Source organism: Pteropus alecto, unplaced genomic scaffold (genome assembly GCF_000325575.1).
Source record: "Pteropus alecto unplaced genomic scaffold, ASM32557v1 scaffold77, whole genome shotgun sequence".
NCBI lineage: Eukaryota > Metazoa > Chordata > Mammalia > Chiroptera > Pteropodidae > Pteropus > Pteropus alecto.
This window is the reverse complement of record NW_006440820.1, coordinates 1,840,729-1,852,218: the sequence shown is the minus strand read 5'-3', so window position 1 is coordinate 1,852,218 and position 11,490 is coordinate 1,840,729.

The following is an 11,490-nucleotide window of genomic DNA, read 5'->3' as shown; positions in this document are numbered from 1 at the left end:
TGAAACCAGTCTGAAATGAAGAACACATTATCTGAGATGAAGAGTGTATTAGAGGGAATAAACAGGGTGGATAAAGAAGAGCAATGAACTACCAATATAGAAGAAGGGTAAACCAAGGACACACAATTATAATGGCAAGGAAAAAGAAGTCAAGACTATAATAATAATTTAAGGAGCCTATGGGACAAAATTAAATGTAAAAATGTTCAGGTCATAGGGGTCCCTGAAGGGGAACAAGTAGTTGAACTATTTGATGAAATAATGTTGGAAAACTTCCCTATCCTATGAAGAAAATAGACATACAACACCAGAAAGCTCAGAATCCCAAAAGAGATGAACCCAAAGAGGCCCACACCAAGACACATTATAATTAAAATTCCAAAGGTTAAATACAAAGACAGAAACTTTAAAGCAGCAAGAGAAAAGTAGTTAGTTCCCTACAAGGGAGCGTCTATAAGACTGGCAGCTGATTTCTCAAAAGAAACCATGCAGGACAGAAGGGCATGGGACAAAATATTCAACGTGATGAAAACCCAGGATCTACAACCAAGACAGAAAAGCTATCCAGCAAAGCTATCATTTAGAGTTGAAGGACAAAGAGCTTCCCAGACAAAAATAAACTAAAGAAATGTATCAACACCAAGCCAGTATTACAGGAAATGTTGGAAAGATTCCTTTAAGAAGGAAAAACATGTATCAAAAACAGGAGTAAAGAATGGCAATAACTACATAGCTATCAACAAGTACCTCAAATGGAAAAGAATTAAGTGCTCCAACTAAAAGATAAAGTGGCTGAATGGATAAGAAAACAAGACCCCTACGTATGCTGCATACAAGAGACTCATTTCCAATTAAAAGACACACACAGACTAAAAGGAAGGGGATGGAGAAATATATTGCCTTAATAAACCTAGAGGGTTTTGCACTGAATGAAATGGGAAGGATAGAGAAAGACAAATATTGCATGATTTCATGTACATGTGGAATCTAAAGAACAAAATAAAAACATCAAAAGCAGTAATATACAGAGAATATTTTGAATGCTACTAGATGAGAAGGGAGTTGGGAGGGACGGAAGGCAAAGGGATTAAGAGATACAAATGAATAGTTGCAGAATAGACATGGTGATGTAGAGTGCAGCATGGGGAAGATGGTTAATAATGTAATAAATATGTAAGGGGGAAAAGGGGTCCTAGATTTAGTGGGTTGATTGCTTTGTGAGTTATGTGGATATCTGATTACTAGGTTGCACAACTGAAACTGGTATATTATTGTATGCCAACTATAATTGAGAAAAAAACTCATTGAATTGTACAATGTAAATACGAGCAACTAATTGTCTATTATATTTCAATAAAGGAGGGGCATATACCAAATGAAAGAATGGAACAAAGCACCATATAGAGAACTCAACAAAATGGAGACAAGCAATCTACCAGATGCAGAGTTCAAAGCACTGGTTATAAGGATGCTCAATGAACTTGGGGGAAGAATAGAGGAACTCAGTGAAAATTTTAACAAAAAGATTGAGAACATAAAAATGGAGATAGAAAACACACACACGTAGTTAGAAATGAAGTATACAATAAATGAAATTAAAAATACATTAGAGGGAATCAAAAGTAGATTAGTTGAAGCAGAAGATCGAATCAGCAATTTAGAAGATAAAGTAGCAGAAAACATCTAATCAGAACAGCAACAAGAAAAAAAGAATTTTAAAAAATGAGGACAGTTTAAGAGGCCTCTGGGACAACATCATGCTTACCAGCATTTGCATCATAGGGATACCAGAAGGAGAAGAAAGAGAACAAGGAATTGAAAACCTAGTTCAAGAAATAATGACTGAAAACTTCTCTAACCTGGCAAAGGAAATAGACATACAAGCCCAGGAAGCATAGAGTCTCAAACAAGATGAATCCAAAGAGGCCCGCACCAAGACACATCATAATTACAATGCCAAAATTAAAGACAAAAAGAACCTTGGAAGCATCATGAGAAAAGCAGTTAGTTACCTACAAGGGAACTCACATAAGATTGTCAGCTGATTTCTCAACAGAAACTTTGCAGGCCAGAAGGGATTGGCATGAAATATTCAAAGTGATGAAAAGCAAGAACCTACAACGAAGATTACTCTACCTAGTGAAGCTATCATTTAGAATCAAAGGACATATAATGAGCTTCCCAGACAAGAAAAAGCTAAAAGAGTTTATCAACACCAAATCAGTATTACAAGAAATGTTAGAGGGACTTCTTTAAGAAGGAAAAAGAAAAAAAAGATAAAAAATATGAATAAAACATCAATAACTGTATTTATCAAATTACTTCAATGTTAGAGGGACTTCTTTAAGAAAAAGATCAAATGTATGAATAATAAAACGTCACTAACTATATTTATCAACAATTACTTCAAATGTAAAAGGATTAAATTCTCTAATCAAAATAGAAGGTGGCTTAATGGATAAGAAAACAAAACCCTTATATATGCTGCCTACAAGAGACTCACTGCAGATCAAAAGACACACACAGACTGAAAGTAAAGGGATGGAAAAAAGTATTTCATAAAAATGGAAACAAAAAAACCTGAGGTAGCAATACTTATACCAGACAAAATAGATTCCAAATAAAGTCTATAACAAGAGACAAAGAAGAACCTAGTAATCTCACTTCTGGGTATTTATCCAAAGAATCACAAAATACTACTTTGAAGAGACATGGGCATCTATATGTTCACTGCGGCATTATTTATAATAGGAGGCAACCTAGTGTCCATCGATGGATGAATGGATAAAGAGGAGGTACATATATATGATGGAATATTACTCAGCCATAAAAAAATATAGAACAGTTTTTTAAAAGAATGAAATCTTGCCATCTGTAAAAACATGGATGGACCTAGGAGGTATTGTGCTGAGTGGAGTAAGTGATGTAGAAAAAGACAAATGCCATGATTCCACTGACATGTGGAATCTTAAGAACAAAATAAACAAACAAAACAGAAACAAATTCATAGATATAGAGAAGACTTTGAGTGTTACCAGATGGGTGGGGAGTTGGTAAGTGAGTGAAAAAAGGGAAAAGATTAAGAAGTAAAATTAGTAGTTACAAAATAGTCATGAGGATGTAAAGTACAGCCTAGAGAATATAGTCAATAGTATTGAAACAATTATGTGTGATGTCAGATGGGTACTAATTTATAGGGGTGATCACTTCATAAGTTATATAAATGTCTAATCATTATATCGTACACCTGAAACTAATATAAAATTGTATGCCAACTATAATTAAAACATTTTATGTAAATTTCTGGTCACTTTTATGGTTTTTATTATCCTTGTAGAACATAAGGAGAAATAAACAAAAATTCATAATTAAAAAAATATTTTAAAATTATTAATAAGTAAAGGGAAAAAATAAAATGGGGATAAAAAAGTTAACTGATAATCAGTGAGCTATGGGACTATTTCAAGCAGCGTAACATATACATACTTAGAGTCTTTGAGAACAGCTCGAGAAATAATATTTGAAGGAAAAATGGCCAAAATTTTCCAAATTTGATGAAAATCATATTTCCACAGATTCAGGAAAATCACAGAATGCCAAGCCTAAGATACATGAAGAAAGTTACACCGAGACATATGATAATCACATTGCTTAAAATAAGGGGGAAAGAAAAAAAATTTTAAAAGCAGTCAGAGAAAAATTATAACAACAATATATATAGGGCTTATAATATATGTAGGTGTAAAATTTGACAAAAAATATATAAGTATATAGTTGTAAGGTTATTAAACTATACATAAAATGTTATAATATCATGGGAAGTCAGATTGTAATAAGTTAAATATATATAATATAAATTCTAAAGCAACTACTAAAATAACACAATAAAGATCTATACCTCGTAAACCAACAAAGAAGGTAAAATAGAATCATAAAAATACTCAGTTCAAAAGAAGACAGAAAAAGAAGAGAAAGAAAACAAAACACAGATGGACAAATGAAAAACCAAGGTGGTAGATTTAAATCAAACCATATCAATAAGCATACTAAATAAAAATGATCTAGATAACCTGTGGTAAGCAGAAAAATGTCTCCCCCTCCAAGATACCCTAGACCCTTTGAAAATATTAGCTTACATGGAAAAAGGACTTCGAATATGATTAAGGGCATGAAGCTTGAAATGGGAGATCATTCTGGAATAAATGTAAAGATGGGTCCAATGTCAAAGTCCTTTGAAGTAAAGAACCTTTCCTGGAAGGGTCAGAGAGATGAGACAGATGAAGGAAGAGGAATGTGACATTAGAAAGACTCAACCTGCCATTGCTAGCTATGAAGATGGAGGAAGGGGAGAATGAGGCAAGGAATGCAACAGCCTCTAGAAGCTGAAAAATGGCTTTCAGTTTACAGTCACGAAAAATGGAACCCCAGTCCTAGAACCTCAAGGAACTGAACTTTGTCAACAACCCAAATGAGCAGAAAATGGATTTTCCTCTAGAGGCTCCAGAAAGGAATGCAGTCTGCTGACACCTTGATTTAATCTGATGAGACGCATACCAGACTCCTGACTTACAGAACTATAAGATAAAAAATTTGTGCTGTTTAAGCCACTAAGTTTGTGGTAATTTGTTTTAGCAGCAATAGAAAAGTAATACACACTCCAGTGAAAGGACTGAGATAACTGAATTGGATAAAACAGGCAAGATTAATCTGTATACTGCATTTTAAAACTTTTCATTTAAAGACATTTAAAGGTTATTTAAATAAAGTTAGTGAAATCTTAGTTAAAGTTTAAAAGTTAAAACTTAAAATACATACAGCGTGCAAACACTAATTTAAAAAGCTTGAGTGGCTCTATTAATATCAAAATAGATTTTTGAGTAAATAATATTACCAGGAATAAAGAAGGTGATCTCATAATGATAAAGAGGTCTATTTATCAAGATAACATAACAATTCTAAATGCTTTTGCACCTAAATAACTGACTTCAAAATACATGAAGTAAAATCTGAGACAAGTACATGGAAAAAGAGACAAATCCATAATTTTTGTTGTAGATATCAATACCAGTCTCAATAATTGATAGAATAGACAGAAAAACAGTATAGAAATAGACCTAACACTATCAACCAATTTGCCCTGTCACTTATAGAAAATTCCATCCAATAGCAGAATATATATTCTTTTCAAGTACACATGGAACATTTACCAAGGGCCATATTCCAAGCCATAAAATAGTCTCAATAAATTTAACAGGATTTAACACAGACAAAATATATTCTCTTACTACAATGGAATTAAATTAGAAACCAACAAGAAAAATATCTTGAAAAGCCCCAAACAGTTGGAAGCTAAATAACACGCTTTTAAATAATCCATGTGTGAAATAAGAAATCATAAAGTATTTTTAAGCAACAATAACAAAAAAAGATGAAAATACATTTTATTCAAATTTGTAGAAGGCACTTGTGCAGGAAAAGATGAACTCAGCTTGGGTTGCTCAAATCCTGCATATTCCCAAGAAAAACACTTGAGCAGCTCCTAGGAACGAAACACTGAGATCTTGGAATGTTGTGTTAGGAGTATTTTTGTATGTCTGAGGTCTTGGGCCACACTTCACCAGTTTAAACAGATAGTATATGCTGCTAATGTGATTTATAGTGAAGACCTACATTTGTTCTGGGGGTCTAGAGTCTGAGCAGCTAGTAGTCTTGCAAGTGCCCACCACCCCCAATAAAAATCCTAGTGCTTCCCTGGTTGGCAACACTTCTCACATGTTGTCATACATTGATTGCTGCTGGAGGAATTAAGCACATCCCAGGCAACTCTACTGGGAGAAGATACCTGGAAGCTTGTGCCTGGTTTCCCTTATACTTCTCCCCAACTGCCTTTTCCCTTTGCTGATTTTAATCTGTAAATAAACTATAACCATACATGGAACAGCTTCTGAGCCCCATGACTCTCTAACAGATCAGGAAGCCTGAAGCTGGTCTTTGGGGACCCTTGACACACAGCTAAAGCATTAATTAGATGGAAATTTATAGGATTGAATGGCTATACGGGCAACCCAGGTTTCAACTGCGCAAGTCCACTTATACACAGACTTTTTTTAATTGACCAGCGCAATTCAAATCCAGTGTTGTTCAAGGGTCATCCTCACAGTTGGTAATCCACTATGCCGAGGGCCAACTGTAGTTATACCTAAATTTTTTGACTGTGAGGGAGGTCAGTCCCCCACCACCCCCTTACCCCTGCATTGGTCAGGGACCAACTGTACTAGAAAATGTCACATTAATGACCTCATCTTCCACCTAAAAAATTAGAATAAGAGCAGTTAAAGAAACCTGAAGTAAGTAAAAGGAAGAAAAATAAAAACCAGAGAGAAAATCAATGACAAAGAAAACAGAAATACAATAGAGAAAAATCAATGAAATTAAAAAGCTGGTTCTTTGAGAAGATCAAGAAAATTTGTAAATCTCTAGCTAGACTGATCGGGGGGGGGAGGTGAAAAAAAGACCCAATTCACTAATATCAGGAATGACAGAGAACTATAGATTTCACAGATATTAAAATGGATAAATTACTTGAAAGATAAAACTACAAAGACTCACTCCAGAAGAAGTACATAACCTGAGCAGCCTATATATATTTTTTTAAAAATTAATTTTGTAGTTAAAACACTTCCACAAAGAAAACTCCAGGCCCAGATTGCTTTACTGATGAATTCTCTCAAATATATTATGAAGAAATAATACTAATTCTACACAAACTCTTCGAGAAAACTGAAAAGAGAGAATATTTCCCAACTCATTCTGAGGCCAATATTACTCTGATAATAAAACCAGACAAAAACTTTACCAGAAAGTACAACTATTAACCAATATCCCTTATGAACACAGATACAAAAATTCTTAATAAGACTTGGTAACAATATATACTCCAACAATATAAAATAAAAAACCATCATGAGCAAGTGGGCTTTATCTCAGGAGTATATTAGTTTAACATCTGAAAAATCAATTAATGTAATTTACAGTATTAGCGAACTAAAAGAGAAAAACCATAATGACCTCAATCAATGCAGAAAGATTATTTAATAAAATTCAACATACATTCCTGCCAAAAAAAAAAAAAACATCAATAACAAAACCTCAGCAAACTAGCAATAGAAGGAGACATCCTCAGTCTGATAGAGGGCATCTCTGAAAAACCTTCAGTTAACATCACACCTATTTTCCTCTAAAACTGAAAACAGGAAACAAAGTCGATATTCAATAATCAATTGTAGTTCTATAAACTAGCAAAAAACTAATGGAAATTAAAATTTTAAAAACATACAATTCACAATAGAATCAAAAATATCAAATACTAATAGGGTAAAGGTAAAGATAGTATATTCAATAAATAGTGTTGGGAAAACTGGACAGATACATGCAAAAAAAAATTGAAATCAGATCACCTTCTTATACCATATACAAGAATAAACTCAAAATGGATTAAAGAAGACTTAAATGTAAGACCCAAAACCATAACATTCCTAGAAGAAAACACGGGCAGTCAACTCTCTGACATTACTCTAAGTAATATTTTCTGACATATCTCTTCAGGCAAGGGAAACAAAAGAAAAAATAAACACATGGGACTACATCAAACTAAAAAGTTTTTATACAGCAAAGGAAACCATCAATAAAACAAAAAAAGACAACCTACTGAATGAGAGAAAATATTTGCCAATGATGCATCTGATAAGGGATTAAAATCTAAAATTTAAAAAGCATACATACATCTCAAAACCAGAAAAACAAACAATCCAATTAAAAAATTGGCAAAGGACCTGAATAGGGATTTCTCCGAAAAAGACATACAGTGGCCAATAGACATATGAAAAGATGCTTAATATCACTAATCATCAGAAGTACAAATTAAAATCACAATGAGATATCCCTTCACACCTGTCAGAATGGCTATCATCAATAAATCAAAAAACAAGTGTTGATGACGATGTGGAGAAAAGGCACCCCTTATGCACAGTTGGTGGGATTCCAAGTTGGAATCCACAGGCACTGTGGAAAATAGTATGGAGGTTCCCTGAAAAATTAAAAATAGAACTACCTTATGACTCAGCAATTCCACATCTGTGTATTTATCCAAAGAAACCCAAAACACTAATTCAAAAAGATATATGCACCCCTATGTTCATTATAGCATTATTTACAATAGCCAAGATATGGAAGCAACCTAAGTGTCCATCCATAGACGACTGGATAAAGAAGTGGTACATATATATAATGGAATATTACTTGGCCATAAAAAAGAATGAAATCTTACCATTTACAACTACATGGATGGACCTGGAAAGTATTATGCTAAGTGTAATAAGTCAGACAGAAAAATACAAATACCATATGATCATACTTATATGTGGAATCTAAAGAACAAAATAAACAAATAGAAACAGATTCACAGATACAGAGAACTGATGGTTGGCAAGTGGGAGGGGGTTGGGGGACTAGGTGAATAAGGTGAAGAGATTAAGGAATATAAATTGGTAGTGAAAAAATAGTCACGGGGATGTAAAGTACAGCATAGGGATTATAGTCAATATTGTAATAACTATGTATGATGCCAGCTGGGTACTAATCAGGTGGATCAATTCACAAATTGTATAATGTGTAACCACTATGCTGTATACTTGAAACTAATATGAAATAATACTGAATGCCAACTGTAATTGAAAATTTTTTTAAAGGAAGAAGAGATTTTTAAAGGAATAAGAGGTTCAAATTTCCAGTTATAAAATAAGTCAATGGGGATGTAACATACAGCATATGAAATATAGTCAATAATACTATAATAACATTGTATAGTGTCAGATAGTTATACACTTATTGTGGTGATCGCTTCTTTAGATATATAAATGTTGAATAACTATGGTGTACACCTGAACTAATATAATATTGTATGTTAGCTATATTTTAATAAAAATCTTTTAAAAGAAAAAGTTGAATACATAGGGATAGACTTGATAACTGAAAATTATAAGACACTGCTGAGAGAAATTACAAATCTAAATCAATGGGGAAATAAATTCTTTTCATGAGTCAGGAAACTCAGTAATGTTAAGATGTCAATTCTCCACAAATTGATCTATGTAGATTCAACATAATCACAGTTAAAATTCCAATAGGATTTTTTTTTGCAGAAATAGGCAAGCTAATTCTAAAATTCATATAGAAATACAAAAGACTTAGAATAGCCAGAGCAACTTTGAAAAAGATAGCAAAGTTGGAAAACTTACATTACCTTACTGAAAGACTTCATAGAACACAAAAACTAAATTGCGATGACTTACAGAACTAAATATAAAAACTAAAACATAGAAGAATATTTTTGAGAGCAAATGTAGGCAAAGATTTCATAGACAGAATACACAAAAACATGACATAAAAAATTTGAAGGTTTGAAGAAATATGGCAGAGTGAGAGACGTCTCCAGATCTCTCCCCTTGAAGCAACAATAAAAGCTGAACATCTAAAACTCAACAAAAAACAACCAACTGCTCACCAGCATGTCTGAGCGTGGGATCTGCGCATACGAGTTACCACAGGTCAGAACCCCGGGTTTCAGGCGGTGGACTGGGAGACATAAAGAAGCTGCCTTTCACAGCCGTAGGAGCTCCCTGTATGGGTAGAGGGAGGGGAGAACGTGCGGCGACTTCCCTGAACAGTCATGCCTGGGAGAGTTATGAGATCCACGCAGCTGGTGGCAGGGTCTAATCATCAGGACAGAAAGCGGAGAAGTGGACAGCAGAGAAACAACAGTTGATATTTATTGGCTGTGGTTGTAAACCTGAGGCTGAGCCGAAGCCCCCAACTCCCAACCCAAAGTGCCCCTACCCCATACTCTCCAAGACCGATCACCACCGAGCCCCAGGGGAATCTGAGCAAACACTACCGAAACTGTTGCTAACACTGACGGGGACTAGAACTGAGAGTACCAAGTGTGATTAAATATCTATAAGAAAATTAAAAAGACTTTTAGGTTTTATATAAAGCAGGGATTCAAGAGGCTAAGGCGCCGCCTACTGGAAATCAAAAGAAAGAGCTTTCTTTGCAGCAGGCTAAAGAGAGACCTTTATATAATAAATCTTTCTGGAAAAACAACAGAATACACTTCCATTAATGCCCAGTAACAGAAATAGTCCACTAAACACCATGAACCACCAAGGTGACAAGGTATCTCAGAAAGAAAGAGAAAAGCTCCAGGAAATAATCAAAATATCTTGTGCTCCATTAATTCATTCCTCTCACCCTTCCTCCCTCCCATACCCTGGCAACCACAGAACTTTTTACTGCCTTCCAGAGAATTCAGGATGGTACTTTGGAAAAAAACTCACTGAGTTCTAAAATGAGTCATAGCAACAATTTCAGGAACTGCTAAAACAACTAGATGAGCAGAGCAAGGAGATTTAAACCCGCAGGCAGAACCAAATAGAACTTCTGGAGATAAACAACACACTGCAAGAGTTGAAAAATAAAATAGCAAGCTTGAGAAATAAGAGTCGACCAAATGGAGGAAAGGATCAGTGATATCGAAGACAGAAATCTAAAAATAAATCGGAAGAAAGAAGAGAGAAACCGGAGAATGAAAAATAATGAGAAATTCAAGAACTAGCTGACATCATCAGGAGAGGAAACATAAAAATGATGGGCATTCATGAAGGGAAGGAAAAAAAGCAGGGACTAGAAAGCATTTTGAGACAAATAGTTGACGACAATTTCTCAAATCAAGGGAATGAGCTGGAGCTTGGAATTCAAGAAGTCAACAGAACACCCAATTATCTCAATCCAAAAAGGACTTCACCAAGACACATTGTATTAAAGTTATCAAAAATCAAGGACAAAGACAGAATTCTCAAGGCAGCCAGGGAGAAAAAAAAAAAGGTAACTTATAAAGATAAACCCATTAGATTATCTTCAGACTTCTCAGTGCAAAACCTTACAAGCCAGAAAGGAATGGAATTGAATTTTTAAAAAATTAAGTGAAAGAAACTACCAGCCAAGAATAACGTATCCAGCTCAGTTCTACTTTAGATATGAAGGAGAAATTAAGACCTTCCCAGACATACAAAAATTGAGGGAATTCTCCACTACAAGGCCTACTCTACAGGAAATACTGAAAGGGGTAGGCTCACCGAAAACAAAATGACAAAAAAGAAAAAAAATACATAAGTAGGAGAAAAGTGACTATCAAGCAAACAGAAGTAGAAGAGTGCAACCCTTCCTAAGAACAAGGCATTATAAGCTTAAATAAGAAGAGAATTGCAATAGCATGATAGTAATGAACATTCAGCATACATAGAAACAAATTGAGATAATAATGACTGAAAGGGGGAAGATTCAAGGTCCAAATTCACAAAGGTGAATGGAGATAAGGCACGCACAGAAGAAAATGGACGACTGTATATATATATAACTATCCTTTACCACTTC